Source organism: Elaeis guineensis, chromosome 10 (assembly GCF_000442705.2).
Source record: "Elaeis guineensis isolate ETL-2024a chromosome 10, EG11, whole genome shotgun sequence".
NCBI classification, from domain to species: Eukaryota; Viridiplantae; Streptophyta; class Magnoliopsida; order Arecales; family Arecaceae; genus Elaeis; species Elaeis guineensis.
In genome coordinates, this window is record NC_026002.2 from 64,938,915 (window position 1) to 64,958,569 (window position 19,655).

General features: G+C 39.5%; 1 pseudogene; it reads left to right on the forward strand.

The window, feature by feature from the left end:
- Positions 1-18,769: 18,769 nt before the first annotated feature.
- On the forward strand, positions 18,770-18,867 carry LOC140852315 (small nucleolar RNA R71; annotated as a pseudogene).
- Positions 18,868-19,655: the final 788 nt, after the last annotated feature.

Sequence of the window (19,655 nt, forward strand, 5' to 3'; positions counted from 1 at the left end):
TGCTTACGGAAATTTTGGATATACTGCTTTATGGTGCTAACACAAGGACAATTATATTCGATTTTGACTATATTGAAATGAAGGGTCTTACTTAACTAAAATATTATAGCTTGTTGTGTTAACATAAGGCTAATAATATTTTAGAGGCCAAGATAAAATATTGAGAATTGCATGAGATGTAATTGGAAAGAGTTTCCTACCTATGAACTCATAAGGATTTGTTGTGTTAACACAAGATCATTATGAGGAATTAGGATCTCAATCTCACTAAGATAAATATAAAATATATCTCATTTACCATAGGAGAGGGCTATGGTATCTGATAAAATAATGGGAGACATAACTAGTTTTAAAAGTTCTCATCTAGTTATGCATGTCAAATATGAGTGGTCTACTTATACTATTATTTTATGTAGATTTAAGTCTACATTATGGCTTCTTTATTTTCATCTCACCATAAATAAAACTATGTTGATCGATACAACTATGTGGATTGATTAAGAAACTTGCAAATTAGATTTATATCAAAAAAAAACTTCGATATTCTGGATATTTCTGACCCTAGATTGGTCAGTAATAATGAGAAGGTAATGATGTTCGTATGGATATTATTTATGGTAAATTTGAAAATTGAGAGTATAATTGCAAGAATAATCTTGTAAAATTGAAGTAGGATGCAAGTGTAACACCAAAAGGTGTGTATATGATACAGACCTATTTTTTATTGAGTGATTCAGACTCTGATATTTGGGTATTGGATACCACCAGTGGATCATACTTTTGTAGTTCGTTACTGCAACTACAGAATATCAAAGATCTGAAAAGGGGTAACCTCGAGCTTTATGGCGCAAGTGGAGAGTTCATTAGCACAGAGACTGTGGGAACCTGTATGCTTGATTTATCTTCGGGCAAAACTTTAGAATTAAAAGACTGTTATTACATGCCAAAGGTCATTAGAAATATTATTTCTATACCTTTGTTATTAAAACAAGGTTATGAAATAAAGCTAATGAAAAATGGATACTCCATTTTTTTCTAATGAATTTTATGGCAGTGGTTATATTGATAATAATCTTTTAATTCTTGTACTCAATAAAAATATTTTTTATATTGAAAGAAATATGAAAAGAAAGAAAAAAAATATGAATGTCACATATCTCTGGCATTGTCATCTTGGTCATATTAGTGACTCAAGGATAAACAAGTTATATAAAGAAGAATTTTTTGACCCAAATGATTATGAATCATTGAAAACTTATAAATCTTGTCTCATGGGTAAAATGATCAAGACTCCATTTTCTGGATATGGAGAAAAGATAAGTGAGTTGTTAGCTCTAGTACATATAGATGTATATGAACCAATAACAACTCAGGCTAGAAGAAGATACTCCGATCTTTACAGATGATTTATTAAGGTTCGGATATGTGTATCTTATGAAACATAAATTCGAAGCTTTTGATAAGTTCAAGGAGTATCAAGGTATGGTCGAGAAATAAACTAAAAAAAATATCAAGCTTCTTCGATCTAATCGAGGAGAAGAATACTTATTCATTGAATTTTTTGATCATCTTAAAAGTAAAGGTATTCTCTCTGAATGGATCCCTCCTAATACACCTCAGTTAAATGGTGTAGCAAAAAGAAGAAATCGTACTGTGATGGATATGATGCGATCCATGATATGCTTCATTGATTTTCCAATATCTTTCTAGGGATAATGCCTTAGAGACTGCCACATATATATTAAACAGAATGCCTTCAAAGTCTGTTACAAGTACTCCATATGAGATATGGAATGAAAGGAAGCCTAATCTTAAATATCTTAAGACTTAGAACTATCCTACTTATGTCAAAAATATTTTTTGGATATAAGCTTAGTGCTAGATTAGACAAGTGTAGGTTTGTAGAGTATCTAAAAAAAAATAATGGATATTATTTCTACCATCCTACTGAACAAAAAGTATTTGTTAGTAGGCATGCTACTTTCTTGAAACATGAATTTATCCAAGAAGGAGGCAGTGGGAGGAATATTGAACTTATAAAAGTTTATGATCTACAAATCAATCCAGAAATACCAGTGGTTGGACCACAAAAAGATCCTCAACCAAAAGTACCCAAGGATGAGGTATATCCACAATACACACCTCCTCTCCGAAGGTCAGATAGAGTACGTCAAGCATCTCTGAGATATAATTTTATCATTGAGAATGATAATTCGATCAACATCATTCAGAATGTTGATCCACTGACTTATTCGGAAGCTGTCATGAGTAGAGACTCAAACAAATGACTGGAAGCTATAAAATCTGAGATGGACTCAATGAATACCGACCAAGTGTAGACCTTGGTTGATGCACCTGAGGGTGTAACCCCAAGAGGGTGCAAGTGGGTCTTCAAAAGGAAGATCGGAGTAGATGGCCAAGTAGAAACCTACAAAGCTAGGTTAGTGGTGAAAGGTTTCAGTCAAAGGCAAGGAATTGACTATGATGAAACTTTCTCACCAGTGGCTATGCTCAAGTTCATCTGGATTTTGCTTTCTATAGCAACATACTACGATATTGAAATCTGACAGATGGATGTCAAGATCGATTTTCAATAGTAATCTAGAGGAAGTGGTCTATATGACTTAGCCAGAGGGATTTGTCTCAAGTGGGAGAGCAAATCAAGTATGCAGGCTAATGAGATCCATCTATGGATCGAAGCAGATTTTGAGGAGCTGGAACATCTGATTTGATATGACAGTCAAAGAGTTTGGCTTTATCAAAAATACGGATGAACCATGTGTATATAAGAAGACAAGTGAGAGTGTTATTGTCTTCTTGGTTCTGTATGTCGGTGACATACTGCTCATTGAGAATGATATCCCAATGATGCAATCAGTCAAGACTTGGCTATCAAATAAGTTTTTCATAAAAGACTACGATGAAGCATCCTATATACTGGGTATAAAGATCTATAAAGATCGATCTAAAAGGATGCTAGACTTATCCTAGTCACGATATATAGACCTCATATTAAAGAGATTTAATATGGAGGCAAGTAAGAAAGGTTACTTGTCTGTAAGTTATGGTATACGTCTCTCTAAGAAAATGTGTCTTAAGACACCAGAAGAGATGAAAAGGATGAATAAAATTTCTTATGCTTCGGCTATGGGATCAATTATGTATGCCATGCTATATACCAAGCCTGATGTAGCTTATGCTTTAGGCATAGCTAGTAGATTTCAGACTGATCTAAGGAAGGATCATTGAAAAGCAGATGATAGCATGTCAATATCAGGGTATGTGTTTATCCTAATTAATGGGGCAGTGAGTTGGAAGAGTTTCAAGCAGCATATAGTAGCTGACTCAACTACTGAGCCAGAGTATGTTGCTGTTAGTGAAGCCATTAAGGAAGCTGTCTGGATGAAAAAATCCATCATAGATTTAAGAGTCGTTCCTAAGATTGAAGGATCGGTGTCACTCTATTTTGATAACCCTGAGGCCGTTGTTCAAGATAAGGAATCTAGATCTCATTATAAATCCAAGGACCTCCTCAGACATTTCCATCTCGTTAGAGACAAGATGTCCTTAAACGAGTAGATAGAAAGAACAATACAGCTGACCCATTCACTAAGGCCAAACCACAGTAGCTATATAATCGCCATCTTGATTGTATGAGATACAAAGGTGATTGGCTTTAGTACAAGTAGGAGATTGAAAGAAGAGTATCCTATAAGCTAATCGCAAGTGTGTTGCGATGGGACTTTCTTTAAAATTTTCCAACTCATGAAACGATATTTATTATTTGAGGTATTGATTCATCATATTAGCTATATCTTATTATGTCTAAGATTATGTGAACCCCAAAGATTAGGATAATAATTTTATGAGACATGAACGGGTCATGCTAGTGAGACCTAAAATTCTAAAATTCTAATCTTAAATATTCCTGATCATAGGAGTATTGAGTCGGGGATCAATATTCCAGATAAACTGGCACATCCTATGTATGCTCAATGGAGAGGGTGGCAGATCTCACTAGCTACTTGTGTGAGACACTAATACAAGAATGTGGGTGCTTATTTGGAAAATGAGTTTACTGAATTGACTCAAAGAAAGAGAACATCTTATGAAAGTCTTATTTGCATGTGAAAGATAGTTCTCTAAGTGGGAGTTGTGCAAGTGATCCTTGGATCTGAAACCACCATAGAATTTTATGCACATGAGCTCATATTTTGGTTCATACCCAGGCATGGCATTAAGACATATACAGGGTATTCTGGATATGGTGGAGTGTGTATGAAAGTTGTGAGTAGGTCAATATGGAATCGATCACTCCTAATAAGAGGAGATCGCATCCTGTGTATTCTTAATCCTAGATGACTCAGAAAAGTCTTTTGGCCAAAAGCAGGAAGGAGATTAGAAAGAGTTTCTAAAGCTTCTTCATTGGAGTCATCATTGGTTAATTAAGAATCGATATGAATATGTATTTGAATTTGACATGATTCCATACTCATGAACATATTCAGGGTGCAAGGATGATCGAAGGATTGAATTGCACGATAATTTATTACTGAAGGATATATATTTGATATTTTTATCAAATTCTATATCTTCTGAGTAGTCATGATATATTGCTAGATGTCAATCTTGACTTATAAATTTTTGATTGAATTAAAGAGTTTAATTCGATCGCTAATTAGAAAGGATTCTAATTGTTGAACTCGGGTTAGCTCGATTGGACCTAAATCGATTAGATTGAAATCTAATTAAATTTAATCAACTTATATCTGAATCTACTATCAGATAGATGTAGAATCCAATGGGTCACACATATATAAAAATTAGCCAAGGATCCTTTTAGAAAAGGTTGATTGGAATTTTGGATTCAATCAGGGTTCCGATAAGCATGCTACCACGTGTGGAAACCCTTGCTCCTTTAGAGACAAATTTGGTCCCATCCCTTGCTAATTAGCTAGCCCAATTTAGTAAACATTTGGGTTAGGTCATATCACCTAGAAGCAGCCCAAATTGGGACACCACATACCATGTTAACATTAATTATGAAGAGTCCAAGTTGTGGTAGACTCTTGGTGCAAAATAGGTTCTGCATACAAGTGTTGGCATGGGCAGAAGAAAAAATATTATTTTTTTATGGGATTAAAATATTTGTGATAGCCCACATCACCCTTCATCCTCTATTACATATCTAAAAGTATGAGATATATTTTTTCTATAATTTTTGGAGAAGAGAAAAAATTAGAAAAAGAAGGATGTCTCACACACACGTGCAAAAGCGTCGCAGCTCTCCATGATTTGGAGAGTCCTTCTTACTATCAAATGCTTTTAGATTAGAACAATTTTTAGTGATAACATTTTACATTTGATAAGATATTTTTGATAGTTTTTCTAGAATTTTTCTAGACTTATCTAGATGCTAAACGGATGCCATAAGTCAGTCTTGATGCCTGCACGCATGGTGATCAGCACTCATGTGAAGAGGTGTGAGTATAGCATCCTTCCATGAGAATTTTATCTCTATTTTTGATTTTTTGGAATTTATATTGAATTCTCAATCCACATGGATTTTTGAGAATTTTTTTAATTTGAGAATGGACATGAAAACATCCCTTCTTTGGTTGCACGTGTGTAAACCAGGGTGCTGATCGACGTATCATGGATAAGAGTCCTTCTGCTTAAAGGAACTCGTATCTCTGATAATTAGATCAGATATGCCTTTTGGATAAGGCATGTCTTTCTATTTTGTCATCTATCTAATGGCTATAAATAGGCCAGGGCACTGGATATCCGATGAATCTAAGAGGGGTTTCCAATTTCTCTCCTGTTGCTCTCCTTTCTTTCTTACAACCTATCTTAGTTTTAGGACAAGGCTTTGAGATTTAAGACAAAGCCTTATCTGATTTTAACAAGGGTTGTAAGGGTCCTAAAAAAGGAGAATCAAAAGTTCAGAGGAGGTTCTAAGAGGGTGAGGTCAGGTTCTTGAAGAAACTTGACTGGTACGAGACTAGTCAAGTTCTAGGGGCTAGAACTCTTGAAGCAAGGTGAAGAAGGAGAGCTGTCTTTGGTTCAATTTTTATGTGGATCACCATTAGAGGGAAGACACTTGGACGTCTTATGAAAATTAAGATTAGTGCTATAGGTATTCTTCTTATCCTAATTTATATTTATTATGCTTTGATTATTATAGTCAAGAGTTTTTGGGCATTAGGGCTTTCGGTGCATTGGATGTTTTGAATAAAAATTTTAAACACCTAACCCTTCCGCTGTACCACCAGAACCCAACATAAATGAGGTATGTCATTGAGGTATTAATACTAGTTAATATGAGAGTTAAACTAAGAACACTAAACTTTTTCTAAACTTTTCCAAATTATCCCTACCTTTATCTCCAAATCATTCACCTTCATATGGACAAGTATATTGTTACTTCCATCCTTCATTTATTGATTGATTTTTTTTTTCTCTTTTTTTTTTAAATATTGTACTACTATTGAGTGTCTTAACCCCTTAAGCTTTCTGTTTGACCTATGTAGCGAGTTTTCAGTCAATGACTCCCAAACCAGATGGGTTTAGGGTACTAGGTATAAACTACCCCTTGGACCTACTTGCTCGAATCAAACAGGCTACGAGTTAAAACTAACTTTACAGTAAAACTTCTTTGCCCTTCATACCTTTTGACACGAAACTCAATGCTTGCTTAGGCAAAGAGGCCCGATTACTCAGCATGAAGTACTTGGAAATTTTTTTTTTAATATATGAAGAAACGTATAGTTACTTTACACAAGCCCATAAGAAGTAAACTCTTCTTTGATGCTGGTAGAAAAATTTAGAAATGCTCAAAGAAACTTATTTAAGTTCTAAACTTAACTCTTTATTGAGTTTTCTTAATAATTGATCTCTCAATATCTCATAAACTCTCTAATCTGTATATCAATTTTTTTTTAAAAATGCTTAGTTTAACTTGATTCTTAAGTATAATCAGATTCTTAAATATTAAATACTAACTTACTTGAGGATTTAAAAAATATTTTTTTTATTCTCTCCCCCAACTTAATCAACATTATCTTCAATGGAGTAGAAAAAATGAAGGGTGCATGCAAAGAGAAAGAAAAGGAGAGATGACATCTGATCCAGAATTCTTTTCAAAATTGATTCTCCCCCCAACTTAGTCAAGATTATCTTCAAATTCCTACAAAAGACACAAAGCAAGACTCGATTATCCTAAACAAAATGCAAAAGAAAGTAAAGGCAAAAGCTAAAATTGAAAACTTAAAAATTGGGTTGCCTCCCAGGAAGCGCTAAGTTTATCATTTTCAGCCAGACCATGCTAATTCTTACTTATCCTGTGTCAAATACTGAATTGACAAATTTCAATGATTTTGGATTGCCTTTGATAAATTTTAATATTTTATTATCAATCTTCAAAAAGTATTTCACATCCCCATTTTTAATTGTAGTAAGATAATTTCCAGATACTTGTTTATTGAGAATTTCTCCTATTTGTTCTTCTAAAATGCTCATGAATTGAATTTTTAGTTTAGGAGTTAAGTTCGATGCAATGGATACTGGAAGGATGCCATTTAATTCTAAACATATATTCTCAAGTGTAACTGAGGATGATTTCAATTCTAGAGGGGATAGTGATTCTAAAGAAGAAGAATCGACTTCTAGGGCTGAAGAAAATGAAACTTTTGGTGGATATATCTCGGATAGCTCATCTGCTCTCTTCTCAGTATCACTTAGATCAATATCAGTACTGAGCTCAGGTTCGTCTATTAGGCTAGTCTCAGTACTAATCTCCTCTTCTAAATTCTCTTTTTGGCTAGCATCAGTATTAGCCTCTCTCACCTGGTCTGAATATGGGTCCTTAAGAATCCTATTACTTCTAAGCTTAAAGATTACTTTGTCATTTTCAAATTGAAGATTCTTAGGTTGGACATTGGATTATTGACTAGGTCCAAATAGTTGGTGGATGGTTAGATTATTTTTAAAATTCAGTATTGATTCGTATGGCAATTGACCTAGTTTTCTCCTCAAGGTAGATTTAGTTAATTGATCTATTTGTGCTTCTAGCCTAGCGAGGGATTGCTATTGGGTCATGATCATTTGTTGGAGTTGGTTGAATCTATCGTCGTCTAGATTGGTCTGTTGAGAAGGTAGATATGACGGCTGATTGTAATAGGATGGCTGAGTAGGCTGAGTAGGCTGACCTCTATTATAAGCATAGTTTTGGTATTGAGATCTATTTTAAAAATTTTACACAAAAAAAATTTGGGTCTGAGCCTGAGTCTGTTGGGGTCTCCAGGAAAAATTAAGGTGGTTCCTTCAATCTTGGTTATATGTATTTGTTGGTGCAAGAATCCGCTTACGCTGGAGAAGCTGGAGTCGCGGTCACCATCGGGACCTGCAAAAGAAGTCTAAACCGGAGGTGGGGTTGCTCCGACAAGACCCTCCGATGCTCAAGTCAGTTCTCTGCCTCAACAAGAATGGAGTGCTCGAACGAAAATTTTAGCAGAGTTTCTAAGTAAAAATGAGAGCTTATAGAATGACGTATCTGGGGTTCCCCTTTTATAGGCGGAGGGGGCAACAAACTGATAGCGACGTCTGTAACCGTCTAGCAGTGGGCCGCCTAGAGTCAGGAGGAGTTTGTTACGGAGAGTAGTGGGGTGGACCTGTGGCTATCACCGGGACGTGCCGCGTGGAGTCTGCCACAAGGAGCGGAGCGGCGTCTATAGTCGTGACTTGCCAGAGAATGGAAGAATCATGTGGTATCCATCGCAGGGAATGGAGCAGGACCGTGGCCATTATTACGGCCTGCCAGAGAGTGATGGAGCCGCGTGGAATCCGTCACAAGAGGTGGAGCAGAATCATGAAGTGATGGAGGGGCGTGGAATCCACTGCAGGGAGGTGGAGCAGAGTCGTGAAGTGATGGAGGCGCGTGGAATCCGTCGCAGGGAGGTGGAGCAGAGTCATGGCTGTTACTGCGACGTGCGAGGGGGTGAAGGTTCGCCGGCTGAAGTCTGGCTGGGGCATCTGGCGGAGAGAGGTAGTTAGCCATCTGTCTGAGAGGAGCTCGAAATCCAGCTTTCGCAGGAGTTCGGATGGAGTCTTCCTTCAGTCACAGCTGGGGGTGGAGTCCGGCTCCCAGCAGTCGAATGTTGAGGGCGGAGCCCGACTCCCGTAGGAGTCCGGGCGGCATCTTCCTACAATCAGAGTCGTGGGCAGAGTCTGGCTCCCGTAGGAGTGCGGGTGAGGCTTACCAGTAGTTGAAGTCGGGGACGGAGCCCAGCTCCCATAGGAGTCCGGGCGGTGCTTACCAGCAGTTGGAGTTGTGGACGGAGCCCGGCTCCCGTGGGAGTCCGGGCGGAGTCTTCCTGCAATTAAAGTTAGGTGCGAAGTCCGGCTCCCGTAGGAGTCCGGACGAAGCTTACCAGTAGTTGAAGTTGAGGACGGGGCCCGGCTCCCGTAGGAGTCCGGGCGGAGTCTTCCTGTAATTAAAGTCAGGTGCGAAGTCCGGCTCCCGTAGGAGTCCGGACGAAGCTTACCAGTAGTTGAAGTTGAGGACGGAGCCTGACTCCCATAGGAGTCCGGGCAGAGTCTTCCTGCAATTAAAGTCAGGTGCGAAGTCCGGCTCCCGTAGGAGTCCGGACGAAGCTTACCAGCAGTTGAAGTCGGGGATGGAGCCCGGTTCCCATAGGAGTCCGGGTGGAGTCTTCCATGTAGTTGAAGTTGGGGACGGAGCCCGGCTCCCGTAGGAGTCCGGGCGGCGCTTACCAGCAGTTGAAGTCGGGGACGAAGCCCGGCTCCCATAGGAGTCCGGACGGAGTCTTCCTTGCAGTTGAAGTTGGGGACGGAGCCCGGCTCCCGTAGGAGTCCAGGCGGAGTCTTCCTTGCAGTTGAAGTTGGGGACGGAGTCCAGCTCCCGTAGGAGCCCGGGCGGTGCTTACTAGCAGTTGGAGTTATGGACGGAGCCCGACTCCTATAGGAGTCCGGGTGGAGTCTTCCTGCAATTAAAGTCAGGTGTGAAGTCCGGCTCCCGTAGGAGTCCAGACGAAGCTTACCAGCAGTTGAAGTTGAGGATGGGGCCCGGCTCCCGTAGGAGTCCGGGCGGAGTCTTCCTGCAATTAAAGTCAGGTGCGAAGTCCGGCTCCCGTAGGAGTCCGGACGTAGCTTACCAGCAGTTGAAGTTGAGGATGGAGTCCGACTCCCGTAGTTGTCCGGGCGGAGTCTTCCTTGCAGTTGAAGTTGGGGATGGAGCCTGGCTCCCGTAGGAGTCCAAGCGGAGTCTTCCTTGCAGTTGAAGTTGGGGACGGAGCCCGGCTCCAGTAGGAGCCCTGGCGGCGCTTACCAGCATTGAAGTTGAGGACAGAGCCCGGCTCCCGTAGGAGTCCAGGCGAAGTCTTTCTTGCAGTTGAAGTTGGGGACGGAGCCCGGCTCCCGTAGGAGTCCGGGCGGAGTCTTTCTTGCAGTTGAAGTTGGGGAAAGAGCCCGACTCCCGTAGGAGCCCGGGCGGCGCTTACCAGCAGTTGGAGTTGTGGACGGAGCCTGGCTCCTGTAGGAGTCCGGGCGGAGTCTTCCTGCAATTAAAGTCAGGTGCGAAGTCCGGCTCCCATAGGAGTTCGGACGAAGCTTACCAGCAGTTGAAGTCGGGGATGGAGCCCGGCTCTCGTAAGAGTCCGGGCGGAGTCTTCCTTGCAATTGAAGTTGGGGATGGGGCCCGGCTCCCGTAGGAGTCTGGGCGGCGCTTACCAGCAGTTGGAGTTGTGGACGGAGCCTGGCTCCCGTAGGAGTCCGGGCGGCGTGATGGGAGTCCGCCATCAGCAGTCGAAAGTCGGAGGAGGCTTGCAAGGGTCAATCCGTCACGAACTTCGGCTGAGGGTATTTTATACCCAACACCAGTCCCCCTACTTTCGAGTTTGAATTTCGAATGAAAGAAGTACAGAGAGGTTTGCATAGCCGAAGTTGTCCCCTTGAACCCTGTGTACGACCGCCCCCAGATATTTTGGCATTAAATGTGCGCGTGCTGGAGTCTTTTTGAATCGGGGCGATACGAAGGGACCCTTCAAAATTCTCGCTGGTACGTTAGCCCAGGTACAGTGCAGTAATGGCTCTGTCAGCCGTCAGCCACTTTTAGCCGCCTGTCGTGGTGAGTGGGACACGTGTCGAGCGCAGGCCGGTCTGGGGGGATTCGCGATCATTATGGCACCGGATCCCAGGGTCTATTTAAACCCGCCCTTCTGCCTTTAGGAGCCCTATTCCGCCTGAGAGTTCCACCAGTATCTGCCCCTTCTTTGAGAGTCTCGATTCTCCTTGGCATCTTCTTGGGCCATAGGCATCCTTCGAGTCGTCCCTTTCCTCGCCCCTTTGCATCCCTCAGGGCGATCTAGGTTAGTCCCAGAACCTCCATTCTTCTTCTTGCCATTTAGGGGCCTTTTCTTCGTCATTTTCTTCTGTCGTATTCCTCCGAGTTAGTCTCCTGTGACCTCTCATCCTTTGTCCCATCTGTTTTCTTCGGGATCTTTAGGGTCTTCATTTGAAGTTACTTGACGCGTAGTCGTTGATAGCACCAAAAATAACTCTACTCACTACGTAGGTAGGATGAGTCGAGATCGTATCCTCAGGGACCGTGGGCTAAGTTGAGATTGCAAGATGAATGAAAGAAGCATTGTTTTTGATTTAGAAAATAAATTATCTTAAAATTGAGGTAATTAGAAAATAAAGAGCTCGGAAGTTTTGAATTACTTTGCACTAGCAGAGTTGTATCTCTTTTTTTAATTAAATGAATGCGATTAATCTTAAGAAAAATATCTATCTTTCCTCGGCACGCTCCGTACCCGTAGATCACGGTGCATCTCTGGAAAGTATTAGGTAAACAACTCTTCTTTTCTCGGCACGCCCCGTACCCATAGATCACGGTGCGTCTCCAAAAAGTAAAAATTATTCCTAATATTAATCTAACAGGAAAGCATAAATAAAAGCATATGAAAGAGAGCAAATAAAGAACTCATGATAATTTAAATAAAAAGCATAATCTTTATTGCATATAAAGAAATACAGAAAAGTTTAGAATAAAAAACCATCTCTGTGTTGTTACAAAATTTTTTCTCCACTCCCGAGACTGCTAGCCTAGCTGCTCATGAAGTAATCCCTTTCTATTCCTCTATGCAAGGCTCTAGAAGAATTTCTGGGCTCCCCCTTCAATGGGAGTACAAAAGTCTTTTTATAGGTGTTAGGAGAGAAGAGTTTTACATAATTTTCCGATGTGGGACTAAAGAAAATATAAATCTTTCCTTTCAAAATATTTTTAAATATTAATTTTTTTCCTTTAATAAGCATCTGTTTGACCGCCATCAAAAATTCCTTGTGAACCCGTCTGCCGTGCACCCACACCCGTGCGATGCTGCACTCGTGCCCGCGCTCACGGCCACGCCACGTCCATGCCTCACACGTCCGTCCGCCCGTCCACGCCTCACGCATTCTACATCCTGCGCTGCTGCCGCAATCCGTGCTTGCCCGCGTCCGTCCCGCGTCCGCGTCCGCCCTGCATCCGTGTCCGTCCTGCATCCGTCCCGCATCCGCGCATTCACGCGCGGGCGTTCACGCGTGCCCAGAGCATTTTTTTTGAATTCACGTGAAACATTCTTTGTATATTCCAAAAAGAAACTTTTGTTTCTTCATAATGACATCTATATCCTTTTGGATTCCTTGTATAGTATCTTCATTTTCTATAATACCATATGCATCCTTCTTTTATTTTAATTTTATTTTAAGTCCAAATTTTTTCAAACTTGAGTCTTTTTGATCTATGAATTGAACTCTTTGTATCGGCAATCATCTTTCTTGTAAAACATAAAAAGAAACATCAAATTCTTAATAAATAAAATAAATTAAATATAATTTTTTGCTTTAAATGACTTAAATTAAGTGTTTATCACACCCTCCAACTTGAATTTTGCTTGTCCTCGAGTAAAATAGATATATCAGCATTGTGTACCGACTCGGTCTTAAATCAAAAATTAGGTTAGGCATCCCAAAAGGTAGATGATACTTGGTCAGACCATTAAAGAGATATTTCATTGGATTATCAATTTGACCCAATTAGTGGCTGAGTATTAACTAAAGAAATTTCGGAGCTTTTCTTTCACCAACTCCCCACTTTACTCTTTAAATCTTCTAACTTAATGGGAAAGAGATTTATTATCTTCTTACAATTTAGTCCCCTTAATATATATATATATATATATATATATATATTTTATTTTTTAATTTTTTTTTATTATTTTTTTATAACATTGCCTACCTTTTTATGCGAACCACAATGCTTAGGCGAAAGGGCCCGGTTACTCAGTAGAAAACCAATGTTGTTTTTTTTTTTTTTTTTTTAAGTAAATTTTAAGGAGAATTTTTGCATACCTCGATCTTTTCACCCAATTTCTCATGAAGCAGATTCTTTATTGAGATCAGTAAGAAGAGGGTTGTAGAATCACTCCTAAAATTTGGTCTAGTTTAAACCCTACCATTCATTGGGTTTTCTTAATAATTTATTCCTCAATATCTCTAAAATTATCTTGACCGTTAATCATTCATTTATTAGGATGCCTAATTGACTCTTAATCAAAATAAAATTTGAATACACAAAACTAATTATTTTTGATCATACTCGAGGATTTGATTAATTTTCTTCCCCCCCCAACTTAATCTACATTGTCTTCAATGGAGTAGGAAAGCAAAGAAAATAAAAGGAGAGAGTGCACCTGGGATAATTTTGCTTTGGAAGTTGAAGATAGCTTCATTGATTAATAGGCTCTTGTTCTAAATTTCTGTAGCTGCGGTAAAGTAAAAAATATGAAATCGTTGGGTTGCCTCCCAACAAGCGCTAAGTTTTACGTCTTCAGCCAGACTGAATTGAGTATTATGGCAATTTTGGATCCACTAAATCAACAGATTCAATTAATTCTCCATCACTAATTCCATCTATGTAAGGTTTCAATCGCTGACCATTCACTTTAAAAGTGTTCCCCAGTTTAGGATTTTTGAGTTCTATAGCTCCATGAGGAAATACCTGAGTTACAATGAAAGGTCCATCCTAACGTGAGAGAAGTTTTCCAGGAAACAGATGCAATCTAGAATTGAAGAGCCAAACTTTTTGATTGAGCTCGAACATTTTTCGTGTAATAAATTTATCATGGTATGCTTTAGTTCGTGCCTTATAAATTTTGACACTCTTATACGCTTCATTGCGTAGCTCTTCAAGTTCATTTAATTGGAGTCTCCTATTGGAACCTGCATTTTTCATATCAAAGTTAAATTGCCATATGGCCCAAAATGCATGATGTTCCAATTCCACTGGCAAATGACAAGCTTTTTCGAATACAAGTCAATAAAGAGACATTCCTATGGGTGTTTTAAAAGCAGTACGGTAAGCCCATAATGCATCGTCTAAGCAAAGAGACCAATCCTTTCTATCAGGCCTAACCATCTTTTCTAGGATATGTTTAATCTCCCTATTTGACACCTCTACCTGACCATTAGTTTGGGGGTGATATGGTGTGGCCACTTTGTGTGAAATATTATATTTTTTCATAAGTGCTTCAAAATATTTATTCGTAAAATGAGTCCCCCCATCACTAATTATCACCCTTGGGAAGCCAAATCGACTAATGATGTTTCGTTGGATAAAACTAATTACAATTTTATTATCATTAGTTCGTGTAGCTATTGCCTCCACCCATTTTGATATGTAATCAACTGCCACCAGAATATATTCAAATCCAGATGAGGCTGGAAAAGGTCCCATGAAATCAATCCCCCAAACATCGAAGATTTTTACTACTAAAATGGGGGTCAGCGGCATCATATCCTTCTTGAATAAATTTTTTGTTTGCTGACATCGCAGACAACTTTGGCCAAATTCATGTGTATCCCTGAAAAATGTTGGCCAATAAAACCCACTCTGTAGTACTTTTGCTACAGTTTCTCTTCCACTAAAATGTCTCCCACATGCCGAAGAATGGCAAAAAGTGAGAATGCTTTGGAATTCACTCTCGGAGACACAACGGTGAATAACTTGGTCAGGACAGTATTTGAATAGTTCAGGTTCTTCCCAGAAATTATGTTTAATTTACGAGAAAAATCGATCCTTTTCTTGTTTTATCCAGTGAGAAGGTACTTGTCCTGTTGACAAGTAATTGACAATATGGGCAAACCATGGAGGACGACTAGAGGAGATTGCGTAAAGTTGTTCATCAGAAAAAAATTTTTTGACCTCATCTATGCCTATCGTGTGTTCAACTAAGATCCTGGAGATGTGATCAGCTACCACATTCTCAGAACCCTTCTTATCTCGGATTTTCAGATCAAATTCTTGTAAAAGAAGGTTCCATCTGATCAAACGTGGTTTAGTATCTTTCTTTGAGAGGAGATGTTTCAGAGCCGCATGATCAGAGTAAACTAGAATCTTAGATCCTAACAGATATGAGCAAAATTTTTCAAGGGAGAACACTACTGCTAGTAGCTCTTTTTCTGTTGTGGTATAGTTTAATTGGGCATCGGAAAGAGTCTTGCTAGCATAATAGATCACATGTGGCTCCTTATTGATTTTTTGGCCTAAGACGGCACCTATTGCAAAGTCAGAGGCATCACACATAATCTCAAATGGAATGGACCAGTCAGGGGGCTTTATTATGGGTGCTGTTGTCAGGGCTGTTCGTAATATGTTGAACGCTTTCAAACAGTCTTCATCAAAGACAAAGGTGTATCCTTGGCTAACAGATTGCACAAGGATCTTGAAATCTTGCTAAAGTCTTTGATGAAGCGTCTATAAAATCCGACATGACCTAAGAAAGATCGTATTTGTCAGACCGAAGTAGGGGGTGATAGTTTTGAAATGACCTCAACTTTGGCTTTATCTACCTCGATCCTTTTTTCAGAAATAATATGTCCTAATACAATTCCTTTCTGCACCATGAAATGACTCTTTTCCTAACTTAGGATAAGATTTGTCTCCATACACCGTTTAAGAACTTTGGAAAGATTATGGAGACAATCCTCAAAGGTGGTTCCAAACACAGAAAAATCATCCATAAAAACTTCAAGATATTTGTCCACCATATCCGAAAAAATGGCCAGTATGCACCGTTGAAATGTAGCGGGTGCATTGCAAAGCCCGAATGGCATACGCCGAAAAGCGAAGGTGCCATAGGGGCAGGTGAAGGTAGTCTTTTCTTGATCATCCAAAAATACAGGTACTTGATTGTACCCTGAATAACCATCAAGAAAATAGTAGAAACTTTGTCCTGCTAACCGTTTTAGGATTTGGTCAATGAAGGGCAATGAAAAATGATCCTTCCTAGTAACGACATTCAATTTTCTATAATCTATGCATACTCACCATCCAGATGATATGCGAGTTGGAAGTAGTTCACCTTCTTCATTCTCAACCACAGTAATACCAGATTTCTTAGGTACTACTTGAGTGGGACTGACCCATTTACTATCGGATATGGGGTAGATGATTCCAGCATCTAACCACTTTACCACCTCTTTCTTTACTACTTCACGCATGTTTGGATTCAATCTCCTCTGCATATCTCGATGGGGTTTGGCATGTTCCTCAAAATGAATATGGTGCATGCAAATGGAGGGGTCAATTCCTTTTAAATCGGCAATGGACCAACCGATAGCCTCTTTGTGTTCCTTCAGAATACCAACCAATTGTACTTCCTGATTAGGGGTCAAGTCTGATGCAATGATTGCCGGGAGGGTGTCATTGAGTCCTAGAAATACATACTTGAGCGTAGCAGGAAGAGGTTTCAATTCTAACGTAGGTGGTGATTCTAAAGATGGGACTATTGGTGTACTGGCTAATGTGGGCAATGGCTCATACTTGATTGTCCATGGAGGAGTGGTTTTATCGTGTGGTGTATCTAACAAGATGTTAACTTCTTTCATATATTCTTCAAAGTCACACACTCCAAAGTGAGCCAAGCAAGTATCTAAGGGGTCTGGTGCTAGAATTATGGGTGTTGCATCTTCTATAATATCTTCTAGTGTATCTACTTCGAAGCAACTATCCATTGATGGTCCTTGGAAAGCACCAAACACATTTAGTCTTAGTTTCTTATTCCCAAATGATACGTCCATGACTCCTATCCTACAATTAATGCATGCATTTGCCATAGCTAGGAAGGGTCGTCCTAAGATAATGGGAATTTGTCTGAGGTTGCCACTTAATTCCATATCGAAAACCAAAAAATCAACTGGAAAGTAAAACTCATCTACCTTGACCAAGACATCCTCAAGCATTCCACGTGGTTCCTTAATTGATCTGTCGGCTAACTGCAGTGTGACTAATGTGGGTTTCAGTTCTCTGAATCCAAAAAGTTCATACACCGAACTAGGTAAAAGATTCACACTTGCCCCTAAATCTAGAAGAGCTTTTTCAATGTGATAATCTCCTATAACACAAGAAATGATGGGGGCTCTTGGGTCCTTAAGCTTTGGAGGAGTGGCATGCTGAAAGACAAAACTAGCCTGTTCAGTGAGACGTACTTTCTTTGAGATTTGTGATCTAGATTTATGTTTTTGGGTGCACAAATCCTTCAAAAATTTGGCATAAGCAGGGACCTGTTTGATTGCGTCTAGAAGGAGAAGATTAATTGAGACTTGCTTAAACAATTCCAACATCTCATCAAGTTTTCCTCCCTTCTTATCTGCAGGAATAGGGGCTTTCAGGGCATCCAAAAATGGGGCTTTAGGCAAGTAAGATGATTCCGGTGCAGTTGGTTCCTTCTCTATTTTCAGGTCCTCCTTGTTCTTGGGTGATTTGGATTCGGTTAGAGGTTTAGGGTCGGTCTCATTAGTTTTACTAGTGTGTTCAATGACCTTCCCACTTCTCAGAGTCATGATTGATTTGGCATGTTCAGAAAAAGCTTCTAGGGTATTAGAACTCTCAATCACAAATTGCCCTCTTGGGTTGCTCTCGGGTTGGCTAGGTAATTTTCCTCCTTCCCTCCTACTGAATGCAGTTGCTAGTTGACCTATTTGGGTCTCTAGCTTAGCAATGGATTGTGTGTGGGAGTTAAGGGTCTGAGTGTTGACTTCTAATCGTTCTAGTGCTTTCAGGACTTTTTTCTCAAAAGCTGAGCTGTGACCAATAGTAGACGGTTGAGGAACATTTTGAAATTGATGGTATGATCCATGCCTATATGTTGGATCTTGATATTGAGGTCGAGGTGTGGCAGGACCAACCACTGGTTGTGGTCTCCAGGAAAAATTTGGATGGTTTCTCCAGCCGGGGTTATAAGTGTTCAAATATGGATCGTTTCCTGGTCTGCGAGCTTGTTGGACTTGAGCTTGCTGAACCTGCTCGTGCACAAACTCAGAAAATTGAGGTGCGGCTGGGCATTCACTAACAAAATAGTTCGGACTTGCACACAATGCACAAACTTCTTGGATTGGGTTAGGTGGAATCGGGGATTGTCCAGTATTTAGAAGACGATCTAATTTTTGGGACAGTTCATCTACCTTTTGATGGATATCTATGGCATTTCCTACTTCATATATTCCACCTCTTTTTGGGTTTAACATGGGTTTATCTCTAATAGAGGCAGACATATGATGTAATAAATTTTTACTTAAAATTTCAAATAGTTGCCATGCCTCATCCTCACTTTTCAGCATGAATGTCCCACCGCATGATGCATCGACCATTTGTCGATGTCTTTCAGAGAGCCCATCATAAAAATATTGGATTAACTGCCACTTGGGTACAGCATGGTGGGGATATTTTCTAATAAGGTCCTTTAATCTCTCCCATGTTTCATGAAATATTTCTCCATCTAATTGGAAAAAACTAGTTATGACTTTCTTTATTTGATTAGTTTTTCCTATGGAAAAATATTTCTTGAGAAACTCTCCTTGCAACTGCTCCCAGGTTGATATAGTCATGGAATCCAAATTATGTAGCCAGTATTTGGCTTTGTCCTTAAGTGAGAAAGGAAATAATTTTAACCTAAGAGCATCATCGGAGAAGTTGTGAATTTTGACAGTTGAGCATATCTCAAGAAATTCTTCAAGATATTTATAAGGGTCCTCATTACTAAGTCCATAAAATGAAGGTAACATTTGGATTATACTGGACTTAATTTCATATTGAGTGGCCTCCACAGGGGGCACTTGAATACAAGGAGAGTAGGTATATGTGGAAGGAGTAAAGTACTCCTTCAATTGCTTTGGTGGATCATTCTCCTGATTTCGGTTCATATTTTTACGTCTGTTGGCTCTAAAGGTTCTTTCTATTTCTGGATCAAAAGGTTGGATTTCTGATCGTAATGATCTACGGCCAAGCATACACCTTACAATTATACTGTAGAGCAAACACAAAAAATTTTTCTTTTTATAATATATATTTTTATAATAAAGTGAGAAAAGAATGAAGAAAATCTAAAGAGAAGAACCTAAGAATCTTAAATCTATGAAAAGGGAGAAATTAGTTAATGTTTAGATGTTAATTGCAATCAACTTAAATAATCATAGACTCTCTATCCTAAGGTTAACTTAGATCTAGACAGCTCCTAACTTTCAAGACCGCCTTTGAGCACTCCAAGCTCAAGACTGACTAACTGACTTGGCCAGATAAGTGTAAGATGTGGGAG